At 43.6% G+C, this 20,668-nt stretch overlaps 1 protein-coding gene across 2 annotated transcripts in view; it reads left to right on the top strand.

Moving 5' to 3' along the window:
- Nucleotides 1-5,660: 5,660 nt before the first annotated feature.
- FYN (FYN proto-oncogene, Src family tyrosine kinase) overlaps nt 5,661-20,668 on the top strand; it is a 212,369-nt gene continuing 197,361 nt past the window's right edge. For both annotated transcript variants that reach the window (XM_066607097.1, XM_066607090.1), the window contains exon 1: nt 5,661-6,046. The gene's annotated coding sequence lies outside the window, so the exon portion shown is untranslated. The remainder of the gene's footprint in view (nt 6,047-20,668) is intronic.

Genomic DNA, 20,668 nt, shown 5'->3' with positions numbered 1-20,668 from the left:
AGCAGGAAGACGGTATTAGAGTATCTTGACGCCACCAGGAAGTCCTGGTGGAGTCAAGATTGACAGGGGGGTGACATCCCCCTGTACCTGATTGGCTGCACAGTGTCGTAGCCTGCAGGTCCTGGGAGCCCACAAAGCAGACATGGGGGGAAAAAAAGGGGTTACAGTAAGAAGCATAGATGGCCCTGGAGGCTCTTTGGCAGCGCAGGCACAGAAGGGCACCCCTCTTTCCCAGTGATGTCACTGTCACATATTGGCTGCCAGCACGGAGGCAACATCGGTGGCTGCCTGTGCCTCTGTGTCCTCTTAGCCCCTGGGCCGGTACAGTTACAGCCTGTGCCTGGGATGGAGGGCTGATCCTGCGCTCAGGCGGGACAAATCCGCTGTGACAGCTGGTGGTGTGGACAAAAGCGACACGGACATCGGCGATCAGCGGCGTTCGACTGCAGCCTCAGCAGCGAAGGTGAGAGAAGGGAGACGGTCGGGGAACAAAAAACTGCAGCGTGGGGAGCCTGGGAGAGTTAGTGAAGCAGCGGGGAGCACAGGAGCAGGAAGACGGGGACATTAATACTTAGTGCAGCAGTGGGGAGGACAGCATGAGGCGCCTTTATATATTCATACTGAGCTTCCAGGACTTGCTGTGCAGCTATCTCGCCAGCCAATCAGGGTCAGGGGGTGTCACCAGCCTTTCACTGCTCTCTGCAGCTCTACTAGATGGTGGCGTCAAGATACACTAATACCCAGGAAGACATCTCATCTGCAGACATAATAGTGGTGTACACTGTAGCCAATGATCCCTTACCCCAGCACTGCCACCACTGCTGGAGACTGGGAGGATAATCCAGTGATTGGGGCACCAGATAGTGTTGGAGGCACTGCACACCATGTACTTAACTCAGGAATGTGCCCATTAACCTCTTCACTAGCACTAACTACTAAAGAAATTTCATGAATGTCTTAGTAGGTATCCACCAAGGATACCTACTTTAGAACCTTTATTATCATAGAACACCAGGCATGTGTCCAATAACCGCTTCATTACCATCATAAATCACCAGTCATGTTATACTGTAATTAGCCCTGCATTGGCCTAGACCACTATGGATATACCCATGAGACTCTTCACTGCCACAGATCACTTATAAGTCCTTAAAGCCACCTCCTGATCCTACGCAAACAAAGATGGCGACCTGATGCAGAAGGTCACTTTAACTGATATATATCAGTTATATAATAAATAAATTACCTGAAAGTGCTGTGGAATAAGTTGGTGCTATACAAATAACAAGGGCCTTGCCCTACACGCAGCAGAAGCTTTCAACTGTGAAAAAGACCTAGACATGTATGGCAAAAGTCATATATTTCAACTGTGGGTTTTGCCATGAATTTTCCTCTGACCACAAATTTCACAGAATTGATGCTGTAATATTAACTAAATGCAGGAAAGATAAGGCAACACCTATCTTATCTCATGCCTACTACCAGGCCTAATGCACAAGGGCGTATTTGCATTGCGGAATCTGGAGCAAGCGTCTGACTGCGGATTCCGCAGCACATACTGCCCATAGCATGCTATTAAAAATCGCTTTTCCATGTCCACGAGTTAAAATCAATTGCGATTTTCCACTCATGGATGGAAAATCGCAGCATGCTTTATTTTAATACGGATTTAATGTGGATGGCTTCCATTGAAGTCACTGGAAGCTGTCCTGTCCGCGGGCCATCTGTAGGGCCGTGGAATCCATGCCATGGCCTAGCGATGGCACAGCACAATCTGTACTAAGCATGTGCCCAGCGCAACGGTCGGCATATCCGCAGCACAGATCCAGACAGGTAAGCAGGGGTCTATGGCCAGGCACCGGGTCAGATTCCGCATGTGGAATCCAACCTGGACTTAACGTGAGAGAATCCTGGTAGTGAAAACAAAACCATTGCAATCAGTGGTTTTGTTTTGTCTCGTTATGTGGCCGTGGTTTTCACAGCTGCATAATGGGACTAAAACACACCCATCTGTTTAAGCCCTAATACTACGTTACTACTACCTGCTAGAAAGATAGGTCCTGCACTATCGTCCCACTTTTTCTTTCAAACTCATATGCACTAGCACGGAGTTTGAATAGTCTTAAAAAAAAGGTTTATGCGCTAATACGCTCCGTGATTTTCACACACGCAAAAACGTGCAAAACACGTTCGTCTGTTTAAACCCTAATGGTCAGCTCACACAAGCGTATGCGTATAATGCAGTGTGTATATTACAGCGTTTTACGGGTGTGTGAGACGGCGGTGAGCAGGCGTAGGGCAGAGATTTTATTTATTTTTCAAATGTTTTATAATTTTTCCTAGATGAATTTGTTAAAGGGGTTGTCCCGCGCCGAAACAGGTTTTTTTTTTTTCAATAGCCCCCCTGTTCGGCGCGAGACAAACCCGATGCAGGGGTTAAAAAAAACAAAACGGATAGTACTTACCCGAATCCCCGCGCTCCGGTGACTTCTTACTTACCTTGCGAAGATGGCCGCCGGGATCTTCACCCTCGGTGGACCGCAGGTCTTCTGTGCGGTCCATTGCCGATTCCAGCCTCCTGATTGGCTGGAATCGGCACACGTGATGGGGCGGAGCTACGAGGAGCAGCTCTCTGGCACGAGCGGCCCCATTCAGAAGGGAGAAGACCGGACTGCGCAAGCGCGTCTAATCGGGCCATTAGACGCTGAAAATTAGACGGCACCATGGAGACGAGGACGCTAGCAACGGAACAGGTAAGTGAATAACTTCTGTATGGCTCATAATTAATGCACAATGTACATTACAAAGTGCATTAATATGGCCATACAGAAGTGTATACCCCAACTTTGTTTCGTGGGACAACCCCTTTAAGGGGTAGAATTTTCAAAATGGGGACATTTGATGAGAACGTTCTATCGTTTTGGCAGCTTGATGGCTTTACAAGTGAGCAATGGGGCCTGGAATTTATTCAGTTGCGCCCTAAAAGCAAAAGGGTGTACCCTCCATTACAGGCCATGTGTCCAGTAAGCAGATTGTGGCTACAATGGGTATGTCTCTATACACAGGACAAACAGGGGCATCCATTTTGGGGGACAAGTCTTCATTCCTATGTGTGCTGTACAAAAAAAACTATTTTAAAAATGACACAAATGGCAAAAAAATTAATAAATTGTAATTTTTTTGTTTTGCTTTGTTTAGCTTCATTCAAAAACTCTTGTATCAAAATATACCGTACACCCCTAAATAAATTCGTTAAGGCGTCTATTTTTTAAAATGGGGTCATTTGTGGGGGTTCTCTATCGTTTTGGCTGCTCAAGGGCTTCCAGATTCATTCAAAAAACTGTGGGGTCAAAATACTCATGACACCCTCAGTGAATTTGTTAAGCGCTGCGGAATAAGTTGGCGCTATACAAATAAAGATTATTATTATTATTATTATTATTATTATTAAGGGGTCTAGTTTTCAAAATGGGGTCATTTGTTGGGGTTCTCTATCATTTTGGCTGCTCCAGGCCTCTACAAGTGGGCAATGGGGCCTAAAACACCTTCAAGCAAAATGTCTGTTCTGAAAGCCACCGGCTGCTCCTTTCTGTTGGCCCCGTTGTGCATACAGACATAATATTAGGGCCACAATGGGTATGTTTCAGAACAGAGAAGAAAAAGGGGTATATCCATCTTTGGGGTGTAAATCCTCATTTTCACGTACACTATAGAACAAACATGTTTTTAAAATGACATATTTGCAAAAATATGAAATTTTATTTTTTCTCCACTAAATTGCATTAACTCCTGTAAAAAAAACTGTGGGTCAAAATGATGACCCCCTGAGTGAATATATAAAGCAATCTTGGCTTGGTGTAGGAAAACAAAATGTTCCTCAAAACTTTAATAATTCAATGTTACATTTGTACGTCTCCTAAATGGTTAAAAAAAACTAAAGTTTTCCAAATGTGCTTCCAGAATAAAGTAAGCAGATGTAAATATATATTATCAAAAATTTGTACAGTATGTTGGCACATATTTGACATATTGCAGTTGAAAATGCAAAAAATTGACAATTTTTTCAGAATTTTCCCAATTTTTGTACTTCTATTAAATATCCACAAATTCTATGGGTCTATGGGTTTAGGAATCCGTGTGGAGGATCTGGGGCAAAGCAGGGGCATTAAAAACCTGTTAAAATCGCTTTTTCGGTCACACTCACGGACACAAGTTGCTTACTCAGCGAGCGGAGGAAAAATCGCAGCATGTTCTATTTTACTACGGATTCCACGCGGACGGCCTCTACTGAAGTTAATTAACTTAAGTCAATTGTGTATGGCTGCCGGTACCCGTGTCATTGCTAAGCGACAATGTGGGACATATAAGTATTAAAAAAAAAACTGTATTGTGCATGACTGACAGCGAGCCACCGTGGTCATCTGGAATACAGAAAAATTCAGGTACCTAGGGTCGCCAGCCGGGCTCTCTGGTCCGCCCGTGTGAAGCCGGCCATAGGCAAATGCAAGTTTGGGGTTCTACTCTCATATCTATGCAGTAAACTCGGTCTGTTCTCATATCTATGCAGTAAGCTTGGTTGTAGTACTGTATCGATGTAATAGGCTTTGGTAGCATATCTATACAATAAGCTTGGTTTTGCTACCATAACTAAGCAGTAAGCCCAGTTCTGGCACCATATCTATGTGTCAAGCTTGACTTTATCACCATATCTATATAGCTTGGTTCTGTTACCGTATTTATGTAGTAAGCTTGGCTTTGATACTGTATTTATGTAGTAAGCTCGAATCTAGTACCATATCTATGTAGCAAGCTTGGTTCTGTTACTGTATCTATGTAGTAAGCTCTGCTTTGTTGCTGTATTTATGTAGTAAGCTTGGTTCTGGTACTATATCTTTGTAGTAATCTTCGCTTTGTTGCTGTATTTATGTAGTAAGCTCAGTTCTGGTACCATATCTATGTAGTAAGCTTGGCTTTGTTGCTGTATTTATGTAGTAAGCTCAGTTCTGGTACCATATCTATGTAGTAATCTTGGCTTTGTTGCTGCATTTATGTAGTAAGTTTGGTTCTGGTACCATATCTATTTAGTAAGCTTGGCTTTGTTACTGTATTTACTTAGTAAGCTGAATTCTGGCACCATATCTATATAGTAAGCTTGGCTTTGTTACTGTATTTATGTAGTAAGCTTGGTTATGGTACCATACATATGTAGTAATCTTGGCTTTTTTACTGTATTTATGTAATAAGCTTGGTTCTGTTAACATATCTATGTGTTAAGCTTGGCTTTGTTACTGTATTTATGTAGTATACTCGATTCTTGTATGTCATATCTATGTAGTAAGTCCATAATATTCATACAGTGACTGGGGTAGACTTAATCCGCTGCAGGTGGCACAGTCCCCACCTTGGCACATGGATGGTACACTGCAGTTCCTATTGATGTACAATGCGCAGCCAGCAAGTGAAGAAATGGCTGCTTGTAGTGCCATCAGTGCCTATCCTAGTAGCACATGGCAGCCCCGCACACTGCTCTGTGCCATCTCCATCCATACTGAAGCCTCCTGCACTGTAGTCACAGGGGGAGTGTGGGGGTCTCCAGCGAGTAGCAGAGGAGGAGTAACGTGATGCATAGGATGAGGAAGACCCTCCCTAGCAGTGGGCTGAACAGCCTCGGGTTGGTTCAATGCCCATCACAATCAGAGCCTTGGGAAAGCAAGGGAAGAAAAAACAAACCGAGGGCTCGGCGCTTTTGTCACCCGCCGGCAGCAGTGGATTGAGGCAGCGGTGACCCGGGACCCCCTCCCGTCCTCCGTGAGTGCTGGGCAGGAGGAAGAAGCCCGGTGCTGCACCCCCGCTCCCTGAAGAAGAGGAGGAGGAGGGCGCTGCTGTCAGACGCTGCTCCGCCGCACGACCAGCCGGCTTCTGCCCGCACTGCTCCGGGTGTGACCGCAGCTCAGCCCGCTCCACCCGCCGAGAGGAGAGCCCCCCAGCGGCGGCGGCTGCTGCACACGATGGCGCTGTGAATGCGGAGCCGGGCCGTCCACTGCAGGTACTGCGCTCCTCCGCATGACCCCGCATCCATGGCTGCCCTTCCCGTGTACGTGGATGGATGCTGCTGCCAGCTCCTTTGTGTCCGCGGGCAGCAGACATGGCACACAGAAGGCAGGGTGCCCCGTGGCCCCAGCATTGTCTGCTGCTAGTATTGTACTGCCACCCTCCTAGCCCGCTGCACTGATAATACTAGTATTACTAATGACCTTATATATATGTGTATATGCCACAGAACGCTTAGCAGGTGGCACACTGGCACCATGCTGCCATGTGGACTGAGTGGCATCTGGAAATCTGCACCAGCGTTACATGGTGGCACTGTCATAGATTACATATAGGCCTGAGGTTCCATTCAGGAATAAGGAGGCATAGCTGCCAGGGAAATCTGGGTGGCAGACAAAACCCTCTTTCATGAAAGACACTAAATGCCCAGCGCGGTGGGATATTAAACAAGGATTTGTTGTTTTGGCTCCTTCTTTATTATTTGTCGCCCCTCTGCTGTCATTGCCCATCTGCAGTCTGCATGCTGAGGGGGGTTTGCATGGAAATTGCTTCCATTGCTCTTTAATATCTTCCCACTATGGTTGTGGCTGGAGAATGTGCCTTATCTACAAGATGCCAGTCTGCCCGTAGGGTATAGTAAAGAGCGTGCCCCTACAATAAATTATAGCACGGCGAGTGGCTGGGTGACAGCTGTTACTGCTCAACACAAGGGTTGTCACCCAGGTAAACCGCGCGAGATATACTGGAAAGATACATACCACATTACTAGACATGCTGGCGCCTGGGAAAGTTAGGTGATTTTTTATTTTTTTTTCACTCTAATTTTTGCAGGGTGCTCTTTAAACGTTACCTCTCTGTAAGGGCATAGCTTGAAGTGGCATTACGTGAAGTTGAGGTGGTGCCAGTTATCAACATCTCAAATAGTTGCAAATTAAAGTGGGGAAGCACAACTTCCAAGTGGTGGAGTACAGGAGCTCCGAGACCTTGTGTTTTCCTGCTTGTTTTCAACTCATCAACTCCCACATCCTTCCTCCCCAGATAAGCAATGTTTCCAGCATTAGGTTTTCCTCTTCAGACTTCTTTGGTGCCTTCCGCACCCATATCACATTTTAGTACATTGATTGATATTTTGGGATAACAGTCATCTATTAAAACCACATACTTAAAGGGGCTGTCTGGCCCTGGTAAATGAGGCTTATATGACGGACCACCAGGACTACAAGAGCTTGTGTGTGCAATATAGGGCATCTATGTAGAAAGAAGCACAGTAGCTGTTGGTCCCTCATGTGGGGGTCCAGAATGGGAACCCTATATATTCTGATGTTTCAGCACATTCTTCTTAACGAGTCCAGGAATCCTGTAATAACAGTCTACAAATGAGCCTTACATCTAGATTTATGACTAGAGCTGCTCGTAAATCTTTCTTAGCAGATGGCGATTTCGCTGGAATCATCTGATGATCTATTTTGAACGTGAATGTTTGAAGGTCCCTCAAAAGTTCCCATTGGGGAAGCAATATTGAATTGTAGCCTATTGACCCCTTAAAATGACATTCTGCTGCTAAGTAATTCCCTTATTATAATGTTACAACCAGAATTGCTACTTTTTCAATTCACATCATAAATCTGCAAGGAAATTAAATGCAAGCGCCCTCAGCGGAATACAGGCTGTTTATAACAGCCTGCATGCTATGATTGGATTGGTTACAGGTTGTAGTATGAAGAAAGCGTTGACCATGGGAACATTATACTTGGGTTTTGCCCAGAAAGCAGTTGTCTGATCTCATGGTCTAAGATGCTGTAATGATGAAGATGATGACTAGGTAGTGTTCCTTGTAATCACTAGTCTGGATAAGTTATGCAGATGAGATTCTGAGCTATTTCAGTGCCCTCATTACATCTTATTTCAGCTCAACTATGGGCGGGATTTTGCCTGTTTTCCCTAAATGTGGCTTTATGTAATGATGTGAATTATATATCCTCCTGTTGGTGTATTTTTTTTTACAAAGAGGACCGGCTCTTCTCCTGATTGGTCTGTTACATCATGTGTCCCCCATGATCTAACAATTCTGGGCGTCTTTTCCTTGAACTCTGCCTTGTGCTGTTCCTCTGTTATTCCTTTTGGGAATGTATGAATGTATTGACAATTGGTTGTTATTATTCTCCTTGTCCCTACACAGTCTTGTATAGTCAGCACATCTCCAGCTGCTGACACCTACTTTTTAATGTATTCATCAGTTTCTAGTAGGCATGACAAAGTTGCTATTTCATGAAAAATACCAATTTTCCCTAAAATAGTCATGTCTGGAGAATTGATGGGTCTTCTTTAAAGGAATATTCCCATTTCAGCCTTTCATGGCTGAGATGGGAATACCCATGTCTGTGATCCGACCACCTCACCGGGTATTACGGAAACAGTCGAGGCGGCAGTTTTATGCGGTTAACTTAATTCTCGTTAAAGTGAATGGGAGTTATGGAAACGGTGTAAGACTGCCGCCTCAACTGTTTCCGTATTCCCTGATGGAGTGGTCAGATCACAGAAGCGAGTAATCCCACAGCCGAGATGGTAACACCCCTTTAAATGGGGCATATTTATCAGTAATGTTGTTAGGGACTGGTTTTGAAATGTTGGAAGATGGCCAAATGTATTGGTGTTATTTCATAGCTCACAATGAATGTCTCCAAAGTTGAAGACTTCCTTAGATGCCCCAAGTCTAGTCAAGTTTAACCTTGTGTGCTTGGCCCAGCTGCTAACAAGATGCACGTCACCACACACCACTGTCTCACGCACTCTGGAAGAAAGATTGTGCTTACCGGCTGTGACGGATTTCAGGACCCCCTTAATATTTAACACATAAATAAATCTTATCTACGGTTTTGTCTTCACAGAGATATCTGTCCTCAGACTTTTTGTAGACATCCATTATCTGCTATTAAATGCTTAAAATTGGGGTATTTTTAAACTTTCAACACAACCCCATCCATGAGCAGTCCTAACTGGTGCTCTTACTTAATCCTAGTTATCGGCCCCCCATCGATCAATAAATGATGGCGTATCCAAGCGTTATACCATCAATATGTTTGTCTATTTCTTGTGCAACACAAGCAGGTAGATATAATAAAGAAGGGTCACTTAAGATTCCCCTCAGTACCAGAAGAAAGAGCGACACGTGTTATTTGGTTGACCGTGCGTTTGAATAGTGTGATACTATATTTACTCTGTAGTAGCCACTGCAAAGCAAATGTGTAGCCACTTAGATGAAGTTCACCTATGCCTTAAGTTTTCAGAAGCCATGCCCTCAACTTTCTTCCCATTAAGGAAGGGTTGTCCTATTGGGGAAACCTCTTCAATTGTCATTCTTAGGTTATTATGGACTCTTCCACTTTTTCAAGTCCTGCTTGTTCTATACTGATAAATAAAAACATGTTTTTTTATTAATTAGAGCCCTTCTAGATTAATAGTGTCATTAAGGTGATTATAATGGTGTTTTATCTAATGAAAAATATGTTGTACCTGACTGCAGCCCGTCAGCTCCTGCTTTTTCACAGAACGACTATCGTTGGAAATCGCCCTTTTGAGCATTTTTTTCTTCCAGCCGGTAGTCCGCCCATGTAAAAGTACCTTTACTCTTGGTGATCATAGGCTTGATCACACAATGAAACCAAACCTGGAAGCTCTGGTTTCCATAAAGAGCTATTTCAGTGGACCAGGTAAGCCCTAGTGGCCAGATATTTGACAAACTGTATTAAACTGGCGACCTCCTATAACAGCGGCATAGTCACGGAGCTCTCCGTTACATATACCTGTCTGTGGAGATCACGTATCTGTATTCCTGAGTAGACATATCTGTAAGTAATTGCTGTCTTTGCCAGTCATTCATTAGAAGGGGTATCCTCAGACGTTCGGCCTTGCAGTCTATATTGGACTAAAGCTTTCTGAAAAACTGGGGGTCTTGTGTGCTGTGTTTAGTTAAAGTATCTGTTGTGTATTATAACACAACCTTTTCTATCATGTGGTCTTGGGTCAATAGCATTTTTTATGGTAAGTTTAGTTTATACTGTTGTTGTGGTTGATTGTATTTTGTTTTCATTACCTGGAATTATTTGCTTCAATGCACAGTTATTGGGAAAATAGCCGGTAGCCACTTTCCTATGTCACTAGTGGCTTACATGAGCCATTTGCAGGATTTAATGCATAGTAATGAAATGCCATTTGTGATATCACCATGGTTTACAGTATATGAAGGCTTCTGCATTTGGATGCCTTGTTATGGTATATGTGTGTGTTATTATGTCTAACTTGCAGACCACATTCCAGTCAGTGGGGTCCATTGGGGACTGACAATGTCCATAATGTGGTATTCAGATAATGCAATCCTATGCACACAGCTGTGATTTGTCCGCATGACAACACGCACTGAAAACAAATCGCAGCATGTTCTATTTCTGTGTGGGTCTCGCAGAGGCCCGCACAGAAATGTCAGTATGACGGGCCGGCTCCTCTCTGTGCATGCGCCGGCATAGCAGAGATGGAAGACGCTGGGAGCGGGTGAGCCGCAGGTCTCTGCAGGGGCACGGGTCTGCATCCCGCTGCGGGAATTCCCACAGGGGATCCGACCCGGCCGTCTGCAGGCGGCGTTACTTCAGTTTCTCTCCTCTCAAAATGGAGCAGACAGGTGGAAACCCTGAACTGAGCGCTAACACACACTTAGGCCGGGCACACACGACCATATGATAATATGCCGTGTAAAAAAACGCATTATGCACTGGCCTCCCTTTTTTTAACTTTCTTCCCATATTTCCTAGCAACATGCGTAGAAAATGTCATACATACGCAATGTAATTGTATATGTACTGTGTTCCGAATGCACCCATAGAAGACAATAGGTCTAGATTTGTATAATATGCGGTAACATAAAACATGTTGCATTCTTTTTTACGTGCGTAATATACACAAAAAATATTCACAAGTGTGAATGAAACTCTGAAAATCAATGTACTTTCCTTGACGCCATTCACCATGTAATATGCAATTGAAATACATTTGTGTGAATGCGGACTTTGCGTTTTACTTCTATGTATTGTATATGTGTTTATAGATAATTTTCTGAATCATTAGCACACAATCATTGTTATATTCTCTGAAGTACAATAGTAATCATTGTATTCTTACACCATAAAGTTGTAGAGATCATACAGTTATGAAGAAGGTAATGTAGCATTACAATTATGCTCCACCTCGGAGACAATAAAGCATATATTGTAATTACTTTCTGTGTATCCCTCACTTACAGAGTAGGGGGCTGCTTTTTGCTGTAAAGTGCATTATTATAAAGGAAATCTGTTAGATCAATTGTATGGCTCTTGTCCACGGATTGTGCATTACATTACCTGCATCGATAATCCGGCCGCGGGTAACGCAGTGCACGCTTTCCCTAGCGTTGCTACGGAAAGCACAGCCTCATGTCCACGAGCAGAGAATCATAGCGAGACTCAAGCCGCAGCATGCTGCGACTCTCCGCGGTGAGCCTATCTGTCAGATAAGCTCACTGCAGTGAACTGACAGTTCCCTTCTCTGCTACCCCGCAGCGGAATATCACTAGCGATATTCCACCTCATCTGTGGACAAGGGGCCTTAGGGTCTAAAGCAATGGTATCCATGGGTCGGCTATGTGTAGTAAAGTGCCAATATACCTGTCCATCTCTGCAGAGGATGTTCCCCAAATCAGTTTTAATATGGGTGCGCTGTATGTAAATTACTAACAAGTATTGGTTCGCCGTAATCTCATCGCCTTATGGCAAGTTGCATCCAATAACCTCAGGCACAACCCGCATCGGTCAGGACACGGAGAGCGGGGTATAGAGTCATTTCTTTGACAGTTGCTCGTGTATAGCCTCATAGGCTATAATGGGGGCTGTGTGCTGTCCGTGAAATACAGAGATAGTACACAGCTTGAAAACTTGATTGTCTGAAGCCTTGTTTGAGGTCTCCAGCTCAAGCCTTAAGCCTGAGCTGGAGACCTCAATCATTAGGCAAGGAGTGGGGTTTGTGTGCAGCACAAGGGAGAGAGCCCAAGCTAGTCGCAGCGAACCGCCATCAGATCCTTGTAAATTACATACAGTCCTTTCACAGACTGGAGTAAACGGTAGTCTGCAGTACATGTTGGCGGGTTTGCAGGGTAATGACTGGTATTTTGAACTTCCCTTCTCTGGCATGAAATCCCAGATGAAATAGCTCAGCATGCTGCGCTATTTCATCCAAGGAAATTTTGGCCTACTTGCTGGAAGCCAGTCGGATTTCAACTGGCTTTTTTATGTTACTTGGCCTCAAGGATGGTCCAAACAATGGAAAACATTAACGCCAATGTGAGCTTAAAGAAGCTGTCACATACAGAGTACCAGTGAAATAGTTCTGCATTGAAAATTCAATGTTAGTAAATGGGGTTTTCATCAACCCCATTCACTACCCGCAAAAACATTCCGCTGTGGATTCAAGTCATGTTGCAGATTTTCAATCCCACAGCACAACCTGTTTGTTTTCAAGAGGATTCAGTTCATTTCAGTGTGCTGAATGAAATCTGACAACTAAGTCTGCCCCAAAATCATGGGCAGATATTATTGTGGAGTTTAGTGCTGATTTTTGGGCAGAAACACAGCATAAATGTTCTGTTATGTATGAAAGTAGCCCGAGGCTAAAATTAGTAGGTCACTTAAAACTCAATTATGGTTTTCTTCTGTAAGCTTTTTTCCTTTTAGAGCTGATGAACACATGTAAAATTAGTATTGGCAATAATGATTAATCGCACATCTCATTGCTTGTACATATTATCTGACTATCAACATGACAGACTACTAGAGATCAGGGATAGTTTTACAAGATGTTAGCCACCAGAGTAGACTTGTACAAAGTGGCAAATGATTGCCCGCATTGTGCCGATCATGCCATGCACATGTAGTTTCAGCCGATGAAAGCCGTAGAAATCCAACCTGACAGATCACATTTTTGCAGACAGTAGCAAGCCCATGGCCAATGCAAGCAATCGTTCACTTGAAATGGTCCACTGAAATGGTCAAAATCTAACATTTCAGCCATCTGTTTTGTGTATGGGCAGCTTAAAGGGCATCTATCATCACCCTTAATCCCATAAACTATGTTATAGGGCTCAAATTCGAGGGGACAGGGGGCCCTGGGCGCTATATTTTTTACTCACTGGGTCCCCCATTCCTGCATTGTGCCCCTGAGAAATCAGCATGAGCTGACTTCTCTGAGGCACAGCACCAGAACAGGGGACTTGTTGAGTATATAAAGCAGCTCCACGGATTCCCGGTTGTAGTTTATGGGGCTTAAAAGTGATGACAGATAACCTTTAAAGGAGTTATCCAATTTAGAAAAATTTAAAAAAAGCTGGAAATGTGGATATAAAACATAAAAGAACCACTACTCACCTGTCGTCTGCCTTTACAATGCTGTGCTGCAGAACCTGTGGTCCTCCTGTGTTTGCATGCAGCGGTGGAGCCAGTCAGTAGTCACAGCGTTCATGCGTCCTACTACTGGTATCATCGCTCAGCATACTGTAGCGCTGGGCAGAGGACAGGTTAGTACTGGTTCTTTTATAGTTTTATCACATTTCCAACTTTAATTTTTTTTTCCCGAAACCAGATAACCCCTAAAAGTGAACTCATATTCTGAAATACTGGCCATGGTGACTGTTTGAGTCTCTGACCTGCCGCTCTTCTACAGCTGTCTGGATAAAACAGGCATGCTCCGGATATTTTCTCTTTCTGAATAGATTTAGTCTAAAATGGATTGTTTAGCTAAATTATAGCGTCACAGGAGGTCATTGATCATAAGTGTCTAAACTCAAGCATCCAGTCTAGTACTTTCTCTACTTCCCTTAAGAAGACAGCCATGCAGGAAATGTATTCTGTAATGCTGCTGCTGGCTTTCGAGGAGTGTACTGCGATGCTGCGTCTGACCGGATCATTCTGCAGCTGACCTTTCTCAGCACGGGGGCATTTTCTCTATACACCCTATCATCTCCTCTAGTCACTGCGGATAGTCCCAAGTTTGTAATAGTATGAGACGCGAGGAGACGCTGGAGTCAGTGATGCTGCAGCAGGTAATCTGCTCCACTGACTCACAATCGTACAGGAATGCCTCCATATTGCTTTTGGCAAGCTGTCAGAAAATGTCTCCAGAAAGACAGGTGGCTTATTTTGCTTCAGGTTTAGCAACCAGGTCTGCGGTGTTTATTTAAGAGGCAGAAATACCGGAGGAAGTCTTCTTGACAGCAGCACCGCATGCGGAGACAGTAAATTGTTCCAAAGATCTGTCTTAAATAAAACATACACAGTCGTATCGCTTTCGGTAATTTACCATCTATAAGGGGGTTTCCAGGAGGGTGTACATGATATCATGTCACCACGTACAACCAGTGCGGTATTCACTAAGGTGCACACAAACCTATAGGATCGTTCACATGACTGTATGTTTAGTCCGGGTTTGGTCTGTGGATTTTGCAGTCTGTAAAACGGAGCTAATGTAAATCTATTTACATGGGCATAATTTTCACGACTGTGTTTTAAAAAGTACTTTTCGCCATATTTATTTCAATGGCTTTTCAAAAAAAGCCATCTATACATAGCACATGGAGGATATTAGAGATTCTGTTCTCTGTTACACACACAGATGTATAACTACACAAGTGAGGACAGTAGAGAAGTACTGAGCAGTGTAGACATAATTCCAGTAGCTGGAGCACATTAAATTATTTACTGTTATCTGTACGCACGTCTGTACGAGTCTCTGCTTTTGCCTTCCTCCTCTCCATAGACATCCTTGGGCGGCAAGAGTCATCACCCCACTTCTGATCCTTCTGTCTTGCTGTCTCAGTTACTAGAGACAGGCAGCACTTGACAACAGGCAGTGGGCAACACATTAGATAGAAGGGAGACTGAGTGGCCAACCAACACTTTAGACATCTTTTAGCACAAAAATGTCATTTTAGGTACAGTATTCTGGGCTTTTGCTAGCTATCACATTGGCTATTACATAAGCACAGGTTATTTGAAAAGTTAGTGACAATGTATGTCATATCTAATATTAGCTCTCTGATCTAAGGGAAGTTATACATTTTCCTGATGGCAGTGATTCCCTTAATATTAAGGAAATATCTCTAATTTCTGTGTCAAACTGTACTAGGCTAATAATACTGCTATGAAAGCAGAGAATCAGTTCCTGTAGTGATCCAAAATTCACAACAGCGGGAGGCAAACCAAGGCTTGCATTTCACTCACAGTTACTATATGTTATGTCATGTGAAATAAACTATTAGATAGGATTGAGTTTATTATGGATCCCGGAAATATCTGGAAGCTTAGAAGATTTCTTTGGGATTTTAGCCTCTTTGAATTTATATATGGGACCTGCACTTCCCTTCTACTTTATATTGCCACTCTCACATTCCTTCCCTTTACAAGTTGGGTGACAATCACTACAGCCTCTCTGTGCATTGCATTGATACAAGCTGTATAATTTTGACAGGGTAACCCTTCCCCATCCAATTTCCCTGACACCCGCACACTCCCCAGCTCTTATTTATTTTGGGTAGGAAAGCGCATTGTGGATTTCTTGGAATTACTCAAAAGAAACACATAAAAATGATCTGTCAGGGTGATTTTATTAGCAATTTTTTGAAAATTAACAATTTCCAATTCAGTGTCGGCCCTCATCCGACATTAAAGGGGTTGTCCCGCGAAAGCAAGTGGGTCTATACACTTCTGTATGGCCATATTAATGCACTTTGTATTGTACATTGTGCATTAATTATGAGCCATACAGAAGTTATCAGAAGTTATTCACTTACCTGTTCCGTTGCTAGCGTCCCCGTCTGCATGGTGCCGTCTAATTTTCAGCGTCTAATCGCCAGATTAGACGCGCTTGCGCAGTCCGGTCTTCTTCTTTTCTGAATGGGGCCGCTCGTGCCGGAGAGCGGCTCCTTGTAGCTCCGCCCCGTCACGTGCCGATTCCAGCCAATCAGGAGGCTGGAATCGGCAATGGACCGCTCAGAAGCCCTGCGGTCCACCGAGGGAAAAGATCCCGGCGGCCATCTTCACCAGGTAAGTAAGAAGTCACCGGAGCGCGGGGATTCAGGTAAGCACTGTGCGGTTTTCTTGTTTAACCCTTGCATCGGGTTTGTCTCGCGCCGAACGAGGGGGGCTATTGAAAAAAAAAAAACCCGTTTCGGCGCGGGACAACCCCTTTTAATATTTTCTTGCATAGCTCCGATCTTGGGCGAGGGCCAACACAAGTTTCTAATATATAATATATATATATACTGTTTGGCATATTGTTACAATGTACAAGACACATGCAGAGCAGTCTCCGACATCAGAGCACTGTCCTGTATACTGTAGCATACATATGTAGAACAGCCTCCGACTTCAGAGTGCTGTCCTGCATACTGTTAAAAAACACTTGTCGGCCCTCATCTGATTTCGGAGCTATGCAGGGAAAACTTAATGTCAAAGGAGGACCATCACTGGATTGGAAAGGTTAGTATGAGAAATGTAAACTACAGACTATTTTCTCACCCAGACACACTAAAACTGCTAACTGTTGCCCTCATCCATTCTCGGTTTGATTAATGCAACTGTTCGCTGCTGATTGGCCTTCCCTGCACCAGACTCTTCTCTCTCCAATCCATCCTGAATGTGGGAGCCAGGCTGATCTTCCTGTCCAGCCGCTACTCAGACACCTCTGCCCTGTGCCAGTCACTGCACTGGCTGCCCGTCAAATACAGAATTCAACTCAAACTCACTACCTTCATCCATAAAGCTCTCCACAGCACCGTACTGTGCACTTTAACCTGAACATGGGCACATATGCTCAGTCTTGTTTCTCTGCAGTAATACGTTCTCACTTATCTTAGCATTTGCTCAACATCTCTTCTGACATCAGAGAAGACGCAACAACTTCAGAAGCCACCGCTTACCACACCAGAGATCCCTCCACATACCCAGTGGAGCGGAGCAAGAAGCAAGACTGAGCATGTGTGACCACCTTAGAACATTTACTGAGGTGGACACAGATTAGAATCAGCAGGTCCCACTATTCTAACATTAGTACTGGAATATCTAGGGATAGAAACATTTCTAGTAAGTACAAATGCAAAAAAGGTTTAGAATTATGGGTTGCAGTTTATTAAAAACAATATTATTATTTGGATAACCCCTTTAATGAGTGTACTTACCGTAATCAAAATCTGAATTTGCCTCTGTAAAGGCTCATTATATCAATACTGATCTTGTTGATCTGTGCTCGGCTACTGGAGCAAATTGCTTCATGTAAAAGGACCCTATTTAGGCCTCCAGTAATCATCTACGCACTGCTGACCCTGTCTCAGTATATACGGCACAGCTGTCAAGTAGGCTGCAGGAAACAGGAAGTGCGTGCAATAGTGCTCAGTGTGAAAATGGGAATATTTCAAGATTTAAGTTCTATAGTGACATGTAACAATAATGGAAGATCTTGTTTTAGAACTCTGCTTTATGTTATTTTTCTGATAGTCCTCTTAAAAATTTTGAAATACATTGACTTCTGGGTGTTACCAGCTCGGGATTGTTTCCTTTCACACTGACACTGTCTGATCAGTACTGGCCATACCAGACCATGTAGGGAAAGGCCTCTGACAAGGGCAATGGTAACACCCAGTTGTCACTTTATGCATTTTCAGTAAGAAATTCAGAGGAATGTCCAATGCAGAGCTCGGTAAACACCAGAGCTTCATGTAAAACTAGGGAGGCCAAGATGAAAACTACTGTATTGTTCCCTCCCTACCACAGAACTAGAAATGTTTGTATTGGCTTTGTAGTTAAATAGATTGGTGTTTGCTAAAGTATAACAACCTTCAAATGTGTATTTCCTCAAAGGACACCAAAATATCTCAACTATGCAACATCATGCGGAAAGTATGATAAGCTGCATTATACTCAAAACCGAGGTGCTTAACAGTCCAAATATAAAATGAAACATTTACCTTTCATTTCATTTTTCCTTTTACTCAACTTTCACCTATGCAGCTAGGAAAAGTCTCCTATTTCCTATCTTGGCAGAGACTTCATAAATAAGGTTTATGCTGATGTTGAACTTGTAATGAAGATGACCACAATGTAATTTCTTTAGCACATGGATTTGAATATCATTTTATGTTTTTTTATAAAAATGTTTTTAGGGCTCATTCACATAAAAGTAAATATGTGTGTAATAATTCAGTGAATTTATCCATTGATTTCAATGGCTTTGTTCATTCAAGAGAACTTTTTACGCAATGTGCGATCAAATGAATAAATATACAGCATGTCCTATATTATATTACACACAATAGAAGCCCATTGAAATCAATGGATATACGTAAATATGACGAAACACGCTTTTGTGCATTCTTTTCTACACAGATAAATATGCTGCATTCTTATGCGAGTGAAAACATGGCCAATAGGTAGAAAAACGCAAGGCGACAGTGTACTTTGGCCTAGGAATATGCTGCATATTCACCTGCCGAAATACACTTATGCCTGTATGAATGCACCCTTAGGCTAACCTCACACTGGCAAACGCGATATGGGGCCGTGAATCCCACCCCCATATCGCGCTCCCCACCATGTGAATTCCCAGCGGATGCGAGGCGTTTTCATGTCAAAACAGCCTTGCGTCACTTTCGGGAGCCATCCTCCTATCAGCCGCAGCAGGATGATTGCCGAGTTTCTCGCATCGTTTTCAACTGAACGATCAGTATTTAAACTGCATACGTGCTCAAGCCGCACTTATATTTACTCTGGCTGAAACTGAATAATGAACAAGAAGTGCACAATTCTCATTAGTCGTTGGCTGCTTATAAACGAAACAATATCGTTCGGTTTCACTAGTTTGAAGGATTTTCTAAACGATAAATGTTCAGTTTAAACGCAGCATTACACAGTTACTGATGGGGATCGCACAGCTCCTCTCAGATATTATAGTGAAGGACATGATGGCTCATCGTCCTGATTGTATACTTATGGTCTGTAGCTAATTTCCCTGAATACAGATAGTAATGGCACTGTTCTCTCAGCAGGCAGAAATGGTACAGGCTCTAGCTGTTCATGTGATGATATGCTGATGGCATAGGACTGTGAAAGACAAAGCAGGCACATATCTGTGCATAGGTGTGGTGCCTAATAAGCAGCAGCCAAGTGACTGCAGTATACATAGAAGATTGTGAGAGTGTGACAGACAATCACATGAGGAGTGCAAGGATGGAAAAATGTGTGTTCACTGGAGTGGCTCATTAATAACTACTGCAGTCTCAGAATTATTCAACTCCTTCATGAAAGCGTCTTTAATATGAAATAGAGCACCTTTTAGGCTGGGGTCACGTGGGATGTATTTCCGGCAGAAATCTTGCAGTTTTGCAGCAGCGAAAAACCGCCATGTTTCTGCTGGAAAAGTGCTGGTTCAAAACGTTTGGCACTTAGCCACGAGTTTTGGAGCGGCTTCGCCGTACGCTTTTCCGTTGCGGTCGGTGCTCCCATAAAGGAGAGTGCGGCCGCAACGGGGAAAAAATTTGACATGCTGCGGCTGGGCAAAGCCGCAGCGCCAGCTTCTGACGGCTTTGCTGCAACGGATTGGCAGTCCCCGTGTGGACGAGATTTTTCACAAATCTCATCCACATGGCTGGCTAATCCTGGGATTAGTGGCCGCATGTGGATTTGCCGTAGCGAAATTCTGAACTGAATTTCTGTGGCAAATCCACCCTGTGTGAACCCAGCCTTACTGTTATGACCTGCTGCAAACATGGTGCACAGCTAGACACCACCTTCTGATAGCATTCCTGAGGTATCTTACCTCCTTCCTAATGGACAATGACATCCAGTTATTGAGTTATTTAAATGGTTCTTGTTTGATTGCTTTTTTGTTTGTTTAAACAGCTGAAACTTTATAAATTTGCGTAGTTTCACATCTGCATTTGAACCTCAGGTTAGAGGTCCCGACGCAGATATAGCGCTGTTTGGTTCTGTCATAAGATTGATGGTCCGGGCAATCCCCTTTTTTTGCTCTCCGAACGGAGCAGAAAACCGGAACCCTAACACAAATGTGAAACCACCCTAAACTAATTTGCAATAAGGGTTTAATAATTTTGATTAGAACTGTACATGTCAGTTAGACGGCCTTCACAACTGCAGTTGGGGGTGGGAGGGATCCGTTTTCCTGCGCTGTTCAAGGAGAAGGAAAGGGGAATCCCCTGCCCAATCAGGTTCGTCTTATGGAGGAATCGAACAGCGCCATGGACTATAATGTGGTCTGTGTTGTGTTCACTCAGTTGCATGGCTTTTAGCCAGAAAAAAAAGCAGAGAATTAAAAAAGAGAAACTAGTGACACTGCATGACCGCGTGTGTGAGATATGCTGTCATGTGCGGTGCACAATTCCATTCATGTGAACGTGGCCGAAGTAGTGAAAGCAGGAACTTTATTAAGTCAGTAGGAATAAAAAGCCACAGGGCTCAGGTATATTCTATACAACAGGTACATTTTAACAGGTAGACTTCTAGAGAGTGGGGGGAGGAGGGTTCTCTAACTT

This window comes from Eleutherodactylus coqui, chromosome 1, assembly GCF_035609145.1.
Source record: "Eleutherodactylus coqui strain aEleCoq1 chromosome 1, aEleCoq1.hap1, whole genome shotgun sequence".
Classification (NCBI taxonomy): domain Eukaryota; kingdom Metazoa; phylum Chordata; class Amphibia; order Anura; family Eleutherodactylidae; genus Eleutherodactylus; species Eleutherodactylus coqui.
This window is presented reverse-complemented; position numbering and strand designations above follow the sequence as displayed.